This window comes from Sceloporus occidentalis, unplaced genomic scaffold, assembly GCF_023333645.1.
Source record: "Sceloporus occidentalis isolate IW3139 unplaced genomic scaffold, rSceOcc1.0.p SCAF_5, whole genome shotgun sequence".
NCBI lineage: Eukaryota > Metazoa > Chordata > Lepidosauria > Squamata > Phrynosomatidae > Sceloporus > Sceloporus occidentalis.
Window position 1 is genome coordinate 74,426,581 of NW_028316985.1, and position 19,706 is coordinate 74,446,286.

At 38.7% G+C, this 19,706-nt stretch overlaps 1 protein-coding gene across 3 annotated transcripts in view; it reads left to right on the plus strand.

Annotated features, from left to right (window-relative positions):
- Nucleotides 1–19,706, plus strand: part of LOC149312328 (plexin-B2-like) — a 377,818-nt gene that overhangs the window by 99,163 nt on the left and 258,949 nt on the right. For all 3 annotated transcript variants that reach the window (XM_089524408.1, XM_089524410.1, XM_089524409.1), the window contains one exon: nucleotides 8,663–8,847. The gene's annotated coding sequence lies outside the window, so the exon portion shown is untranslated. The remainder of the gene's footprint in view (nucleotides 1–8,662; nucleotides 8,848–19,706) is intronic.

Genomic DNA, 19,706 nt, shown 5'->3' on the forward strand with positions numbered 1-19,706 from the left:
ACTCCCTTTGAATCAACCCTGACTCATGGCCATCCTGTGGATGAGACATCTCCAAGAATCCCTGTCCTCCATTGCAAATTCATACCCGTGTCCTCCCTAATAGATTCTATCCATCTACAGTGCGGTTTTCTTCTCTTTCTGCTTCCCTCCACATTTCTTATCATTATTGTCTTTTCTAATGAGCATACAGTCTCATGATGTGTCCAAAGTATGACAGCCTCTGTTTTTTTCATCTTGGCTTCAAGGGAGATTTCAGCCTTGATCTGTTAAAGGGCCCATCTGTTTGTCTTTTTGGCTGCCCACAGTATCCTCAGCACCCTTCTCCAGCACCATGTCTCATGTGAGCTGATTTTCATCTTAATCCCCCCGTTTTCCCCACTGTCCAGCTCTCACATTCATAGATGGTGATGGGGAATACAATGGTTTGGGCAATTCTAATTTTGCTGCTTGTTTGTATGTCTTTATTCTTTTGAATCTTATCTAGTTCTTTCATAGCTGTGCTTCCAATTCCCAGCCTTCTCTTGATTTCTTGACTGCACTCTCCATTCTGACTGATATTTTATCTGAGGTATACTCTTTTACTATTTCTCTTTCTTCGTTGTCTAGCTTGAATGTATGTAGTTCTTCCATGGACATTATATTTGTTTTCTTTATGTTCAGCATTAGGACTACCTTTGCACTTTCTTCCTTTACGTTCCATAGTAATTGTTCCAAGTGTATGAAGTTTTTTGCTATTAGTATAGTGTCATCCACATATCTTAGGTTGTTAATGTTTCTTCCTCCAATCTTCACTCCTCCTTCTTCCTAATCTAAGCCTGCTCTTCATGTAGTACTTTCTGCATAAAGGTTGAATGAACAGGGTGATAGGATGCAGCCTTGCCTGACCCCTTTTCCAAATAGGAGCCATTCTGTTTCTCTGTATTCTGTTCTAACAGTAGCCTCTTGCCCCAGGTACAGATTTCTCATCTGAACTATCAGATGTGATGGGATTCCCATGTCTTTAAGATCCATCCATAGTTTTCTGTAACCTGTGCAGTCAAATGCTTTGCTGTAGTCTATTAAGCACACACTGAGTTTCTTCTAAAATTCCTTGCTACTCTCCATTAGCCATCTTATGTTGCAACGTAGTCCCTCGTGCTTCTGCCTTTCCTGAATCCCGCTTACACCTCTAGGATTTCTCTGTCAATGGAATCTATGTTGCAGGATTTTGAGTATAATTTTGTTTGCATGGGAAATTAATGCTGTGTTCATATAGTGCAGATTATCTAAGAATATTTGCCCCAGAATGTTGATTTTATTGGATAGTGATGATAAAAATGATAAATGATAAAATATTGCTTGAAGCACATTGAAACAGATGTAGACCCTGATAGTACTATAAGGTTCTACATCTTCTCAATGTGCTTTTAGCAATATTTTATCGTTTATCATTTTTATCCTTATTATGCCCACTACAGGCAGGCAATTTAGTCCTGATTCAAGAATGTGCCAGCAATAAGATGTTTGGGTTAGGTAAAATTCAGTTCACCATTTAAAAAATATTGGTATCTTTGGTGTTCATTTTGGGGAGGGAAGCAATTTTCTACGGATGAAACGAACTTTTACCATCTCTTTCCATTTTTTAACTAGCTTAACAAAAACACTTTTCCTCTAAATCTTATTAATGAAGGGATTTAAGATAATCAGATGGCAGATGGAATTGATGATGCTTGTGATAGTCATTCAGTATGCTTCTTTGACTCCTGGGAAGTGGGGGACAAAGCCTCCTTTTATCTCTGTGGTCCTTTTTCAAACTTCAGACCATTTTTCAAACTGCGCACATACACCACAAAGAACAAAACACTAACACTAATTAATGCACAAATTAATCAGAATGGGCAAAATACAGCAAAGGATTAGTGTTGTGTAATGGTTTGATTGTTAGACTAGAACTCTGGGAAATGAGGGTTTAAATCCCTGCTTGGCCGTAGAAACCCACTGGATGACCTTAGGCATGTCACATTCTCTCAGCCTCAAATGGGGGAAATCACAAATCCCCTCTGAACAAATCTTGGTCAGAAAACTCTGTGATAGGTTTTCCTTAGGGTCACTGTAAGTCAGAAATGACTTAAAGGCATATACCACCACTACACGTGCACCCACACCCACCAACCCACAAATAAACAACAAGACATTGATTTTTTTCATCAGTAGGAGAATTTAGGGAAAATCTGTAACATCCAGAATCTTCCAGTCAGCTGACACCTGGAAATTCTGGGACTGGATTTTTGTAAAGTTGAAAAAAAAAATTTGCAGCCACATCTGAGTCACTACCAAGTCACCCTAAGCTGCTGTTGCTGCTGCCACAGCTGTACAAGATGCTAGGCTTTCTGGGGGACCATGATGGAAGAGGGTCTCCCCTGGCCTGGAGCCAGATCATCACACTGTTGCTGTCAGCACTTGAGTCACAGTGCTCTGTGGAGTGGTAGGGGGAATTAGGAATGCTGGAGCAACCCCGGTGGGCCACTGATGGGGGCAACAACAACGCGATGGCTGACAGTCCCACTTGGATCTCTTTGGTGGCTCAGTTAGCAGAGGCCCAGATTGCCACCCCCAGTGACTCTTGAATGCTTGATAAATTTTGTTTTCTTGGTCCCCATCATGCTGTACCTCCTGCACCCAGGGCTCTGCCCTTGGTGTGACAGTGGGATGACGATAAAGTTGTTCCTTGGTTGTTTTTAATTGATCTCTTATTAGCTGTGTCAGGGAAGTGAAGTGGCTCATACAAGTTGTGTGGCTCCCTACCGACTCACCCCTCCCTTGGGTTGTTTGAGTCAAACTAGATAAAGCATATATGAGGTTCAAAATCCTGTATGCTTCCATGCTGGTTGGAAAGATTACAGTCCAGCAGATTGCATCCCCCATTGTTTTCCACCCTCAGGAATGAGACTGGAAATAAATGTAGCAGTGGCGGGGAAGATAGGAATACAGCATGATATCATTAAAAGTATTTGTGCAAAGATATTCTTGTAGCAGATGGAGGCAAAGTGCCTTTCAGTTATAATACTGAGATTTAATATTATAATTGTCCCAGACTCAACTTAGGGTGTGTATGAGAGAGAGAGAGAGAGAGAGAGAGAGAGCCAGTTGTTGCACTGTATTATTCAATAAAGCTTCAGCAAGCATAATGGTATCCTAAGCATAGTCTGTCATCAAAACCTTCCCTGACAGAGAATGTTTAAATGCCAGATGTCCATAGGAAAGGATTTCTCTTAATTCCAACTTTTCTTTTATCTCACTGAATGAATGGTGTGGTTCTTTGGGAAAAACAGACAGCACCAAAGCATGTACCCTAAAACACATACACATGTCTGCTTCTGTACTTTGTGCAGTTACTGAATATGGGGATTATTTCTGCAGGCAATGGCAATGGAGCTTTGGTCTCATTGTTTCGACTTCTCTTTTAGAACATGTGCCAAAGAAATTAAGCTTTCACTTCCCTCTTTAGAACAATGCAACTTAAGTGGGTTTATCAAGAGACATTTACTCTCATTCCTCTTCCCTTCTGTCCTTAATATTTCATCATTAGGCATCTAATTTTCTCAGACACCAGTGAGCAGCCCTTCAGCTGGAAGTGCTAAACAAATTGCTTACACTAAGACAGGCATCCGTTGCGCTGTATAAATCGTATGGCATCAGGGTGCCTAGCTTAGCACTGTCCCCTCCTTCCTTTTCTTCCCATAGATTAAGCATCACTTCTGTTCTCTCTCTCTCTCTCTCTTTCTCTCTCTCTCTCGGTCTCTCTCATTTACCACCTACTAACAATGCCTGCTGAGCCACAAGGCTGACTGAGATGGTCCTTTTTTGCCTATGCAAATGTTGAGAAATAGCTCTTCTTCTGACAAATATGTAATTATTTTCTCCTGTTCCAATGATGATTATTAGGGTAAATTGGAGCTCATTTGATAGCTGCAGATGAAACAGCGTTTTATACTGTGCCACTTCAGGACCCTGCATTGTGTAGCTGATGCTTTGTGCTGGAGACTTTGACTCTAATTGATTTTAAAAAAAAAATAGAATTTTATAGGCTGAAGTAAGGGGGTTTTATAAAGTGAAGCAATATAGCTTAAGACAACTACTGGAAGCCCAGGGATGGGTTTGTTTTTTTAAAGAGGTCAGTGACTAAATGAAACAATCAGTGGTTGACAATTTCCAGATAGTGGTTCATTTATTTTTAAAAAATATATACTTTATTTTTAAGAAATCGAGAAGATGCATTATTTACAGCACAATAACTATGGAATGAATTCTTAATTTTGGTTTAAAGGGGGAAAATATGGTGTGTTTTCCTCCCTCTTCCTCCCTCCTTCTCCACTAACATCTCTGTTAAAAGTAGAAAAAAATAACTTTACAAGCTGTGGGTATGATTGAAAACTCTGTAGGATTCTACCTTGGGTCCCATGTGAGGACAGAGGTGGGATATAAATAATAGTAAAACATAACATATAGGATTACTGATACATACCAAAAAGCCTTAAGGGTTGCTTCGTTCTTCTTAGTATTGGGGAATGTGTTCTGTATGCAATGAGTAAGCAGGAAATGTTCTCCTGTTGACAGAAGAGAACAGAGCTGGTTTACACATATTCTGCACACATTGCATGCCTTCTCTATGCATTCAAGCTGCATAGTTGACATTAAAGACAAGTGTCTCTCTAAGGGAAACCAGATTGCCCAATGGTCGCAATCCCCTTTTAAATCACTCCACATTGAAGGCAGTGGTGAAGCATGTGTTAAGCAAAGCTTTCAAGCATGATGAGGTAATGAAATTAGGTACTTAGTGTTCAAACACTAAGAGGTAGTGGGAGGGGGAATTGGGTAAAAGTCAATTGTGGGGGAAAGGAAATTAGATCACATTTAGTCATACATAGTATACTATTTAATGGTTTTGAGGGTAGATAGTGTTGATATTAGGGCTAAAGTGTATTTTCCAAGGATATTAAAGTAAATGTTACCTGATTATGTTCTAATCATGTTCATTAGTTGAGAGGTCTTCTGGAGCAGACTTTTCTGCATCAAATTGAAAGGGGTGTGTAAGTGTGCAATGTATTTTCATTGTTTTTCTCTGTCTTGTCCTTGAAACAGCTACTGTTCCAAATACTGTACAATTTTGTATGTGCTCAAAGAATGTGGAATCTAAAGCCTGAAGCAAATTCCACTGGTATCCAAACCCTTACATTGTTTCATGTCTGAGCTGAATTGATGTTGGAGACGGAACATGGATCCTATAATACAGAACATGGTTTCATAAACCCTATCTTTATTTGTCTCAGTTGCTGATTGTAAAATGTCATAGATGTTAGATGTTGTGATAACCTTTCAATAAAGGAGATAGATAGTAAGGACCAGGCAAGAGGAAAGATTATTGTGTGTCTCTCTATATGTGTTTTTTATGCTGAGAATGGTAGAAACTAGTTTTCAGTATTTTCATGATAGAAAATAGTTTGGCTTTGACTCATTAAAAAGTTGCCATTACCTGATTTTTATGATGTAGTAATATCTCATCAAGATTAGTGATTTCATGAAGTTTATTAATACATGCAGTTTAGAATCTGTTGTTGGTCTCTTGGGAAACTGACAAAATTATTTTTGTTTGAAACAATACATGATTTCCCATTTTTAGTGTTTCCCCCCCCTATTATTCCCAATAAATGTCTGAGCCATCAGATAAAACTCAAAAACTGTGTAGATCAGATTACTGTATTCAACATGTACTTTGTACTGAGCCTGTTTAAAAATATTCCTTGTAAATCCATCTTCATTCCATCTCATTGGACTGGGGGTTGGCAGAGCATATAGAATAAATAAGAGAAAACTTGATCCTTTAATGTTATTTGAAATATGTATCGGGGAATACAGAAAACAGAATGACATTAGGTTCCTTTTAACCCCATTTTAAATATCACCTTTGGACCAGCAGTCTTCTGTCTGTCTAATAATAATAGAAGCAACAGGTTGGATTAAAAGCTGCCCTTTTAGCAGAAGCATCTTCTGTGTCATGGTTCTATAGTAGAAGTGCATTTAGTAGAAAATGCCTGAATTTTGAAAAAATGATAGTCTCATTCGGCAGCACAAGCTTACTTATTAGATTTTGCACAAATTTATTCTCATCTCTTCTTTTTTTTCCACAGCCCACTAGAATGAATATGCTATACAAACTGTTAACATTCTTATTCACTGTTACTTATATTGTAACACAGACCTTGGCACTAAACTATGAGAAGCTTCTGAAAATGGGACAGCCCTAATGTATTTCTTCTATTTGCTCAGTTTGGCTCCATGCCATGGAAATTATAATGCCATTAAAATGATGAAACAATTAAATAGACATCAGTGATACTACACAAAACAGTCAGGGTACATCCTAAACCCCACAGCTACTATTCAGTTTGAAGGCTTGTAGAGCAATAGTATTTTAACTGAGCTATCTGAAAGTGTCGAGGGTACACTTGTGTGCTAGGATCCAATGGTTTGCATTCACTGGATCCCACTGTCCCTACTTCAAACCTCAGTTACTCCTGCAGTTCCCAGAGCATACTAGGAACGTGATCTGAAAAGCTAAGGAAGTGTCTGGAGAAAGTGTTGGTACCATGGATGATTGCAGTGGGAGAAAAAGAATGCCCCAGTTCCTCTAGTACTAGATATGGAAGTGTATACCATCAAAGTGCACCATGGGACTTGAAGTTCTTTTGTGGAGGCAGTTCAAGCTGATGCTAACTACAAAGCAAAAAGGAAATGCTATTTCTAGTAACCTATCACCTGGTCCATAATGATGACAATATTCATAACAGAAACTTCATATTAAAAAATTATTCACATTAAAAAAAATTTCATTGGGAAAGGTTATAGTGCATTCCTCTCCTGAAAAGGACTTCCTTGGATTTTGAGGGGGGGGGGGTTGTTTTTGTTTATTACACTTACATTCCATCTTTCTCCCAAAATGGGATCCAAGGCAGCTTACAATAATTTTTTATTATTATAAATATGGAGAGAGAGAGCGACTCCAATTAAAAGGTCCAATTAAAACATTAATTTACAAAAGTTAAAAAAGAATTAAACAGCAACATTATTAAAATATAATTAAAACAGCTAAAACACTTGAAACATTTGAAACACAGTTTCAATGAAATGCATACACAGAGAGAAGTACAGCACATCACTTCACTCAGTGCAGTTCCATAGTTCTAAGAACTACCGTTATATTACTAATATCAATTTTGGTGCAGGGCATTTTGAGCACATTGTGGCTCGGCAGCTTCAGAATGTTCTTCAAAAAACCCAGATAACTTATTTCAGTGTATGAATTTAAACCAAGATATTATATCTAAACAGCCTTAGTTGCCCTAATTAACTGGATGAAAAATGTGGTGGGGAGTGCTCCCCTTTTGATCATCCTGTATTTCTTAGCAGTTGTTGACACCACTGATTATGGCATCCTACTGGACTGAGTCTGATGGATGGATGTAGGAGCAATTGTCTTAAAGTAGCTCTGATCCAATCTGCAGGGCCAATTTCACAGAGTAGAATGGGATATTCCTGTCAACTTGATGACCTTAAAGCTGTGGGGTGCTGCTGGGTTCCATTCTATCCTCCGTGTTGTTCTCTCTCTGTGTGAAGTAAATGGAAATGAGAAGTCATTAGGAGTTTTGGTGATTAGTGACATCAGCATGCACTTGGTGATTCTTAGGTCTAGGAATTGTGATAGGCTTAGACTCCCACAAGGAGGCACATACCTAGTGTGAAAGTACTCCTAGATCCATCTTGGTCACTGGAGACACAGGTTGATTCCTTGGCCAATAGTGTTTGGCACCAATTTCACCCTGTCTACCACCTGTAACATTTCCTAGACAAGACAACATGAAGGTCAAGTGGACTGGCAGCTCCAGTTGCTCCCCGTTTGGTTCAGGATTGTGGTGACCAGATGCTGCGGTCCTGAGGCTGCCCACTGCCCCGGTCTCAGACTCCTTGCTGGCAGACTCCTTGCTTTTTTGCGTTCCTTTTGCCAGCTGCCCTGGGCCATTTTAGGTGGCTGTGGTACAGCTTCAGCCCGATCCAGGCGTGCGGCATCTGTACATCACACCCCTGGATTGGTCTGAGGCTTGGGTTTTTGGCTCATGTGTTTTGGGCCTTAGTCACAGTAGCACATGGATTGGTAAATTTTCAGTTCACCTACTGCATTGTGTTGGGGCTGCCCATAGAAGGCAACTCAGAATCTTCAGCTTGTGCAAGATGCAGCAGCTTGATTGTTGACCATCTCATTGCAGAAACTGTATAAAGCACGTTTTCAAGCAGTTGCACTTGCTATCAGTATTATTCAGGTCAGAATTCAAGGTGCTGGTACTTACCTTTAGAGGCCTAAATAACTTGGGGAACTTTGATACTTTAAGAAGTGGCTCTCCAAATTTGCTGACATCTGTGTCCCAGCAGTTGGAGCAATACATTGTGGGAGTACATGGAAGAGGGCTTTCTCTGTTATGGCACCGTGGTTGTGGAATACCCTCCCTTAGAAGCCAGCACTAATGTCATCATTTCTATAATATAGATGCACCTCAGGTTAACAATTAATTTCTACTGTACATATTGCTTCTGCCTTTTACAATATTTTCTTTCTTTTCTTTATTACCAGATTTTGCAGACCTATACAGTATCAGGATTCTTGACTGCTGTAGAAACTGGTGGAATTTCAGAAAGTGAAAAAATGCTTGTGTTGTTCCATCTTCCACCTTTATAGAACAGTTAATGGTATTTGAAGAAAACCTGGAGCCTCTTCTTAGCTCTGAAGTCCAAAGATCATTGCATGACTCATTACAGGTAAGAAATTATTTAACTTGTCTGATTATTGCTTCTGAAGTATATTCATATAGTATGCAGAAAAATAGTTTTATTCTTGGAAATTAAAAATAAAAACTCTTTTACAAATCAATATTCTTCCTGAAATATCACAATATTAAGTTCCAGCCATATGTAATGAATTAAAAACCCTAAAATAGCAATAGAGTCTTGGCAATTTGTAGAAGCTTCAGTTATTTATTTTATGATCTAGTAATTACAGCTTGATGAGCCACTGGTAGAAAAGGTTTACTTTTCATGCTACCTTGGAAGGAACTTTATCCTACTTCAAAGGATTTTCTGTAAACTTGATAGTATATGAAGAGTACTGAGTGGTGGAATAGTTCTATATTTCATCTAGTGGTGTTGCAGAGTTTTTTAACTGCTGCGGTATAGAGCTTATAGCTTAGCTTTCCACTCATCTCTTATCTCACTTTATTTCAAGGAAAAGTGTTTTAACAGGAATTTTGTGTTTCTAAATGTGGAAGGTTCCTTTGAGCCATCATTGCAGATAGTCAGTGGTAGACTGTCTTCCATCAGTTTCTGTCATCCATATTTAAACCTATGTTAGCTCATGGCTACCAGGACATACTGTGTAGTGAGCTCCATAACTGGATTCTTCATACTTGATTGTATGAAGAAGTGCTTCCTTTTATCTTCCCTCTTCTATGGGTACTTATAGTATGTTTAGACTCTCAGTGTTCTTCAATGGTTTCATTTCTGGAAGTGCAAGGAAATTCCCTCACCCCGCTCCAACATTACAAAGTTGTCTTTTGGTGTCAGTGAGAAGCTGGGAATCCTGTTGTGAATGTTGGTTTTGACCTGATGATACATATGTGGTGAATATGTATAATAAGATGGGTCCTGATTGACCAGCTGCTTAGCTAAGGCATTCTACATTACTTCCAGACTTTTGATATTAAAGCAGCTTCATTTATTTATCGCTTCACACCACACTGAGCAGTCTCTAAGTGGTTTACAACTGTAAGCTAATTGCCCTCATCAAGCTGGGTACTCATTTTAGCAACCTTGCAAGGATATTAAAGTGCAGGATTGCTTTTCTAGATATAGAAAAATAAAAACATGCCTGTACATATTGCCTTTGGGCACACTCTACTACCCTAGCCAGTCATCCAGTGTTTTGGGATTAGTCCATAATTTTTTGGTAGTGCAATGGGGTTTCCCTGCTTTTTTTTTTTTTTAAACCTAGTGTATCCTTATCCTTTCAAGAACACATTACCTCTTATATATTGATGAAGAAGGGTGCAGCCTGGAATCAGCCCACTGTGATGGCTGTGAACTCGGAGAGGCATCCACAATGGCGCTCTTTCAAGGTGGAATCATATTCATTGACAGCATACTTTTGTAGACTTAACAACAAAGAGTCTTGTGGCAATGTAAAGGCTAATAAATTTATTATGACCTAAGCTTTTGAGAGCATCTAGTAGTATGCATAAGTTTATTTCATAATCATTTGTTAATCTTTTTTAGTGTCACAAAACAAGGCCACCGGAAATTGCTTCCAATTATGTGTGCTCAACTGAAGTCTGCTGACCTCCAATTTTTACCCTGTAAAGTTATAAAATAGGAAAAATATAAATAATATATAACATAGCCAACAGAAACACTTTAAGAAAAGCAATATTGAACACACAAATGTTTCACACTGACTCTCTTACAACATTCATCATAAAATATCATACACAAATGGTGCAGAGTAGAGAAAGCAAAGAATATAAGAGAACTGAATATATTTGACTCTGCAACTTCATCAACAGTAAAACATAAACTTGTAAACAACGGATTCTCCCATAAATATATAAAGTATAGATTTCAACATGTGCATATAATATTAACTTCAGTTACATTTATAGCAGAGCCTAATAGGGGACAAAAAACTTTACTCAGTATAGAAATGTAAGCTTCAGAATGTACAAATAAACCATTTTAAATTAACAAAGTGCCTGATGTGGTTATACAGAAAACTTACTTTATATCAAAATAATGAGCTCATGAACAGTACTGTAAAATAGCTAGGCTACTTTTGTACTGTTCCCCCTCCCCCCCCAAAAAATGGTTACAGCATGGAGGGGCAAACATGGTGGAAAAAAGATTTTTATGAATTCAGGAAGACTTTGAAGTTTGTTCTGTCTACCTCAATTCTGTTTTTCTTGCTTTCTTTGCATCAGTTGCAAAACAGTGCAGAGTCTAGCAGTTTAGTTTTGTCCAACATTAATATTTTCATTGTCCATAAATCAATTGGTTTAGGAAATGACAACTTGTAGTCATGGAAAACAAAAGTGAATCTTTTAAGAAAAACTATATCAAGAAGAATAATAAAATAACACTATATGGAATAATAAGTAAATTTAGCATTTATGGTTGTTAATGAGCAAATATATTCTTTTATGATGCCTATATACAGCTGCATATCAAGTGCTGCTGCTGCTGCTGCTGCTGTTCCTCCTCCTCCTCCAATATGGATAGTTCAGCACAGGTTTAAACTTTCCCTAAGGAGTAATTTGATGAAAACATCTGTCTATAATTTACAGGCACCTGAAACACAAAACCGGGGAGAAAATTTAATTATGGAACCTTGATTTAGACAATGTGGTTAAATGCAGGGAGCATGGTTTAACAGTCCTCACTTAGAAGAATGCGTGACCAGAATAATATGTCAGAGGCTACACGATTGTATGTTTTCAATATTTAAAGTGCACTGTATGTTTTATAACCACAATAGTATGATGATTAGAGAGAGACTTTAAATCTTTCTGTGTGGGAAAAATGTTGTTGTTGTTGTTTTACTAAGACTGAGAATATACATGTTCATTTCCTCAGTTCCACTTCCCTAGTCAGAAAAGAAACTGACTGGATGACCTTGGACCAATAAATTGTCTCCCAAACATAACCTACCTCACCAGGTAACTGTGAGAATAGCCTTAGTCAGGGAAGAAATAATGTACAATGTTTTGATCTCTCAGGGGGAAAGGTGGGATGAAAATGTAATTAAATACCATCTATTTGTACAAAGAATATTTGAACAAAGTAGGCTTAAAGGCACATTACACATTAGTGTCATGGATCATCTCACTGAGGAGGTTTATATACCCTAGAAAGGTTTATACTCCCCCATTCCTCTGTGCTATTCAGTTCAACCATCCAAAAAGAAAAGAAAATACACTAAACTCAGGTGCCAGCTATGTGCAGAAGAGTTTCTAAGACAGGTATGTCCTTGAGCAAGGTTTCCTTCCACCTGTCTGAGAAAAGGAGTCTCCATTTCTCCTTCTTCCCAGGCTTCAGGTCATGGGTGGGGGCTTCATGATAAAAACACACATCATCTATGACCATTAGGCTTTCTATCTAGGCTGATATGAATTGGAGTGCAACAACATTTGGAGGCCAAGATGTGTAGGCATTTTGAGCTTGATCTTCACAGCTAAACATTATGAAATTGGTATTTTTTTCCCCAAAAGAGGTGAAAGAGCACAGGTAATTACAGAGAAGAAATAGAAAGGAAAACAAATGTATCTTCACACTGCGTGTCTGTGTTGGAATTGTTCATCACTCAGCCCTACAAAGATTTAGCTATATTACTAAGATGTTCTAGTGTCTGGAGAGAAAAGATGGAAGAGATTCTTTTGGAAAAGGATGAATCTGATGTTACTTTTTAGTAGAGATTTTCCCCTCCAAAAGACACGTTAAGGAAAGAAAGGTTTAGCTTGAGCCCCTGGCCCAGTGAGCTAGTCTAAGATGCTAAATTAGGATCAGTGGTTGCTATTAAGATTCCCACATGCAAGCGTGGCATGACAGTACTTTATAATAAATAAATAATAATAAATTATTTTTTAATATTTCCTGCCTCTCCCTGCGGATTGAGGCGAAGTTACAACCCGATAAAATCACATATAATTACAATCAATAAAATGGAATAAATGAAATACAATACATCACTTCAACAATAATAATGTCAGATAAAGCTAACTTATCAGAGATGATAGTTTTGTAGCAGTAGGATTGCAAAGAATCATCGTCAAGGATTAATGAATGGATATCATAAAAGGGGTCAGATGGATAGGCCCGCTGGAAGAGCTCTATCTTGACTACCTTCTTAAAAGCGTCCAAGGTGGTAATAAGACAGATCTCTTCCAGCAAGCCATTCCACAATTTAGGAGCAGCAGCAATAAAAGTTCTTTGGGAAGTCATAGCCAATCTGGTCCTTTGTATTTCTAACAAATTCTTCCAGATGTTCTGAGAGTGCGGGGCGGATTATGTAGGGAGCGATGTTCCTGCAAGTAACTTGGACCCAAGCCATGTAGGGCTTTAAAGGTAATAACCAACACCTTGTACTGTGCCCAGAAGCTGATTGGCAGCCAGGGAAGTGATTTTAATATGGGTGTTATATGGTCCGACCTGGAGGTACCAGTGACCAGTTTGGCTGCCGTATTTTGGACCAATTGAAGCTTTCGAACTTGGCGCAAGGGTAGCCCCATGTAGAGCACATTACAAAAATCAAGACTAGAGGTTACCAGTGCATGTACCACTGCTTCAAGGTCCCTTCGGTCCAGGTAGGGTCGCAGGTGGCGTATCAACCAAAGTTGATAGCAACCACTCCTGGCCATCACATCCATTTGAGATGACAGCTGTAAGGACAAGTCCAGGAGTACTCCTAAGCTGCAAACTTTGTCCTTTAGGGGAAGTGTGACCCTGTCCAGAACAGGTTGACAAATTTCCTTCCCTGGACCTGAGGTTCCTATCACTAGTACCTCTGTTTTCTCTGGATTCAGCCTGAGTTTGTTTTCCCTAATCCAGCCCATGACCGATCGAGGGCAGGCATTCAGAGGAGAGAGCCCATCCTTAGTCACTGCAACAGTCAAAGACATAGAGAAACATATTTGGGTGTCATCCCTACTGATAACACTGAGCCCCATGTCTCTAGATGATCTCGCTCAGTGGCTTGATGTAAATATTGAACAGCATGGGGGACAGGATGGTGCCCTGAGGGATGCCAGATGTCACCTCTCTTTTAGAATTCTTTCTTTGAATTCTCATAACATGTTAATAAGGGATACAAAGAGGTCTGCAATTTAAATTCCTTAGAAAATGTAAAGGTCTAGTCTAATCAGATGGGTGATAAAAATGATGGGAGGAGAAAAGAAAGAGAAGTTCATAGGCATTTTGGCAGACATTTCAGACAAGCTATTTTTGAAGACCTAAGATTATTTAGTGATTGTTTTTCCTGGATGGTCACTGACCAAGTTGCATGTACAAAGATGGTGGGTGATTATACAATTTAGTGCTAGAGATGACTGTCAGAATAATGAGCTGAAATGGCATAATGTTTGAGATATAGGTAGGACTTTTCAGCCATAAATTGTTTTTCCCAAAGGGTACCTGCCACCCACATACAAAAATGTACCTGGAAGCTGAAGGAAGCCCCAGGGTTTTGCAGAAATATCAAGGCGGGGGGAGGGGGGACCTAATGAACCAAATGCAACAGTAATAAATATACTCACTGGCTCCAGAATGTGGAATGATCAGCAGTGGAATGGAACACTCATAGGGTTTCTAGTTCAAGACTATCACAGGCTCTCAGATTTCACCACCAAAACCTGGGACCCATTGAGATGCCACAGGAGGTGTGTTCTGGTCATGTTACAAGGGGCACCTCCTAGTGATGTCATTAGGTGTGAAACAGTAAGCATCAACCACACTTACACAAGAGTATGTAAACCTGGGTATATATCTGTCCCAAAATGGAACACTAAAACGTCAATGTATGTTTTAGAATTATGAAATACCTCAATGATAGTGGCTAGGTTACTTAGCCATGGGGTCTAGTCCCTATGTATACCAGGTCAAGAGACAAGAAGAATTCTAGAGGCAGGCTTCTAAGTAGTTTATTGTAAAAAGGGGAACTCAACAATCATCCAATACATACAACCACACACACTCATAAGGACTAGGAATTTCAAAGGTGTAACCTTGGAACAGAGAAGGCCAAACTAATTTCCATACCTGAATTGAATAGTTTCTCCACTTGTTACAAGTCTGGAGAGAAAAGGAACTCACTCACTATCGAGGCAAACGGAGGTTGGCAAGCGAGAGAGGGGTTATCCAAGAAAATTGGCAGCATTTGGTGCCTGATACTGGACTAAGCTAGGGAAACAAATAAAAGTACCAGTATATATAGGTAATTTTAATAATAATAATAATAATAATAATAATAATAGGATTTATTTATATACGCCACTTTGATCAAAAATTGGAAAAGCGGGATATAAATAAACTAATTATTATTATTATTATTATTATTATTATTATTATTATTCCGCCCAATCACTGGGGATCCGAGCAGTGTACAACAGAGGGGATAATAGACGGTTCCCTGCCCTCAGGCTTACTATCTAGCCCTGGGACAAAATTTAGGGTATATAAAAAACCAAATGTGGGTGCTTCCTTTGAAATGGATTTGAACCACTTTGAAGTTGGTTTTCGGAGGTGGTAACATTGGGGTGTGAATGTGGGTGATGGAAGCGCATTTCTGATTAGTAGGCAAGGATGCCAGATTAGTAGGCAAGGTTGCCAGGGCCAGTGACTCCTTGGCATCATTCCATTATGGACATTTATCTGACATTATTATTGTTGAAGGATGTCTGGAAAAACAGGGTGCAAGCAACTCCTATTGCTAGCTTACATGTGATGAAGGAAGCCCAGTAATGGCGTTCACAACAGGGTTATACAAGGGCAAATTAACCTGTATTTTTGATATCAAAAGAGGAGGGGTGTAAGGAGGCTAACAAGTATGCCATTCAAATAAGGAAAGTCTAACAAATTACAAAATAGCCATGTATTAATAGGAAGACAAACTTCTCCAGTATTGATACTTATTAAAAATAATATAATATACTAAACCATAATATTGTCAAGTGTAATTAACCTTTAGAACTCCTTGAAATGTACAGGAATATGTGATTTAATTCATTAACTCGAATCCCCTGGCAAAATGATGAGTCTGACTTTGATTAAAACTTGGATCTTTTAAAAAAAGCTATCCTTTAAAATTAAAGCCAAATTCTCAAGGTTATTACATTGTATATTTCAAACAGCCTGGTATTTAAATGAATTATTTTAACACTTGGAGTAATATTTTAATCTTCAGTAAATAAAGTACCCGTTAGTTTCTGAAAATTAGTTGGAATTTGATAGAGGGAACTCAGGTTTTTCACTGTTGTTGAGAAAAGAATGCATTAAAGATGTATTCAAATCCCAGTGAGTACTGATAAAATACTTCACCTGGGAATTGTTGATGGGATTAGGTGGGAGGGGAGAAGAGGATGGGCTTTGACAAAGGCACTTTGAGAAAAACGTGAGCACCATCAAAGAGTACTGCTATACTTCGAAGCAGCCTTGTTCAATTAGAACTTATTAGTCAACATAAATCTATTAACTTTTTTGGAGTGCTTTCACAGCATGTCTGTTATAATCCTCTTTTCGCCCCCTAACAACATTTCATTTTAAAAGTTTTACATTTTGCTTCACAGACATTGGTACATACATTTATAGTGGGTTATTATGCCAAGATCAGCTAATGGCGTGCTTTCTTTTTCTAATTATGGGGAAAAAATAGGTCCCCAGAGGATGCAGGCTATATTGCCAGTAATAGTAGCAGAGTGAAAACTGAAGGAGCAAACAAAACATTCTGTCACTGGGAAAAATTCCCTGTAGCACTGGTGGAGAGAAACAGTCAATCACTGATTTCCTTTCATTTGCATCTTGGTCAGGAGAAAAGGAAAAACTATTATGCAAAGACAATATCTTATCCTTTGGGAATGCAGCATCCTAAAAACATGTAGTGTAGTGATGCATGTGATGTGATTGTCAAGTAGTGGAAACCATCTTCTGAACCTAAGTCACCAATTTTGCATCTCCGGTAAACAATCTCAGGATATTAGTTCAGAAATAAGCAACCTGTCTTGTCTAGAGCTAAAAGCGTACTGTGAACAATGAATGGCTGCAGTTGTTTGAATGAAGCAGAATTTCAGCATGTCTGTTTTGAAATACAACACTGAACATGAAGTCCTGTAAGTATATTTGTATAATTGTGTACCAGGCAGAAAACTGACTAGATCTCAATTCTTGTAAATTTGAACTTCTGGCAACATTGGGCTCAGCATCCTTGGGGTGTTCCATTAGGTCTTTCATACCAAATTATATTATGCTGTCAGTGTGTGCAAGTGCCTTCTAGTTGCCTGTCAACTTGTGGCAACCCTATGAATTTCATGGTTTTTTTTGGGCAATAAATATTCACAGGTGATTTTACCAGTTCCTATCTCTGAAATATAGCTTACTGTACCTTAGCCTGTCTATACAGTAAAAAAAACTGTAGGGAAGTGAATATAAGGAGCTACCTAGGAACAGGTCTATTTTTGCCAGTGCTGTCAACTTTTTGCCATTGGCCCATTTTTGCCAGTGCTGTCAACTCTGATGGCCAGTGGCTCTTTAGTGTTTCAGGCAGGACTGTTTTCTAGTCATTACCTGGAGATCCCTGGTGTTGCCTCATGACTGTCCATCCAAGTAGTAAATATGTCCATTGTTCACCCATCCTTAATTTGCTAAATCAGGTAAGATAAGTTTGTTCAGAGTGATAGTGGTGAGGAGAAGTAAAGGTAATTACTGGAATTGAGAAACATCATCTTCTTAGCTTTAAAGTAGTCATATATCAAGTCTTCACAATATTTTATATTGCTCTGTGTCATTAGGTTGTCTGGGAGCTAATGGATGAAATTAGCTCACACCCAAAGCTCCATGCATAGAAATTAGAGATGGTCACTACTTTTGACAGAGTTTTCTTTAGAAACAAGCAAGAATTCTGAGGCCTAAAGCCAAGGCTTAGAAGTTTATTGCATGGAGCTTGTAGAACGGGATCAGAGCGAAACGAAAGGGGGCGGGAAGGGAATAGAGTGGGGAAAGGATGCATATTACCGCATGAGAGAATGCCGCTGATGCTGCCGGAAGTCCTCAATCCGTTCCCCATCCGTACCACAGCAGTCGACTTTCAAGAACGATTCTGAACAGTTGTTGAAAATCGGCTGCCTTGGGATGGATGGAGAATGGATTGGGGAATTCCGGCAGCATCGGCAGCGTTCTCCCATGCAATAATATGCGTTCTTTCCCTGTTCCGTTTCCTTCCTGCCCCCTTTTGTTCTGCTCTGGTCCCGTTCCACAAGCCCTGTGCGATGAACCCTTTAGTCTCAGTTAGAGTAAGTACGGTGGGCCCTCCCATTATGCAGGGATCCGTTCCGGAAACCTCCATGTAAGGGGAAATCTGCTTATGCTGGAGCCCATTCAACTAATGAGGCTTGTGCCTGTGGCATGCAGCGCATGGCCCGTTAGTTCTTCCGAGGCACCCGAGGGGTTCTTCCAGCGCAGCTTTGAGCATATGCTCCAGCTGCGTATGATGTGCCCTGCGTAAAACGCGGGTGCACTGTACATTAAATTGGTGTAACTAAAGTTTTGACTTACCAAGTTTTTGTTGATTTAATGAGTTTAATTCAGTCAGAAAGTAACAGTTGGATTTAGGTCTTAGATTTTGGTTGAATGTGACTGGGAATTTTCTGTTGTTGTTGTTGTTGTTGTTGTTTAAAAGAAAACCAAGAACTGTCTGGGTTAATCTGTGAGACCAGATTGTTTCAGTGTCCACCTCCATCATTCGTTCCTTTTCCTCTCTGTTTCTCACATAAAGTTATGGACAGTGGTAGTTGCAGTTCTAAGTTCTCCTTCACACATAAGCTACTACCACATTGCAGAGTTAAGGCATTTCGACACTGCTTTAACTGTCATGACACCATCATATGAAATCCCTGGACTTGTACTTTGTTGTGGCACCAGAGCACAGAGGGCTAAATATGTCACATAACTACAGCTCCCAGAATTCCATAAATAAATAAATAAATAAATAAATAAATAAATAAATAAAACTTTAATTTATATCCCACTTTTAGTTCAATCAAAGTGGCGTACAACCTTTAAAAAATACAATATATACAATTCCCCCCTTAAAAAAGGATTAAACAATTCTATCCATTAAAATTACAAACAATAAAATCTAAAAACAATAATACAATAATAAAATAATGGTGGGCAGTATCTTCGCTTATATATAAATAAATACCATTGAGCCATAGCAGTTTAAGCAGTGTCAAACTACATTAATTCTGCAATACTGATGCAGCCATAGTATCTGAATATACTTTGCCTATACATGGATAAAATGAGAGGTACTGTGCTTTCTAGACATCCATGTATATCCTTTGTTTTTTCCATATTTGTTGCATTTCAACCTGGAATTGTAATTGGTTTAACTGACATTATTACCACTTTATGTGCACTAGACATTTAACACTGTGAAGGTGCAAAATATTTTTTATTGTGGCAAAAGGGTTAAGTAAACACCCCCCCCCCCGAATATTTCTGCAAGGCACCATAAGCTAATAAGCCCAGTGTTTCAGAGTTTCTGTTTTTCTAATCCCCTTGATAACATATGAGGATGGAATATAGATTTGAATCATTAAATTTATAGCTGTATCTTAAGCGTGTATGCTTACTTCTAATCTGATATCTCCGTTGAAAGATACATTGTGTTACGTTTGTTTCATCTTTTTATTCACTTCTCCTTTTAAAAAAAATGTGTTGATGTAGAGCAGTGATTCCCAAACTGGGGGTATTAGAAAGATCCAGAGGGCAGTGAGGGAAAAGGGGGCAGTGAAAAAAAGTATTGGTGCACAAGAAAGATAAAGGGAACCAGCAGCCTTTAGGACCATGGTGGTGATGTGGAGTTA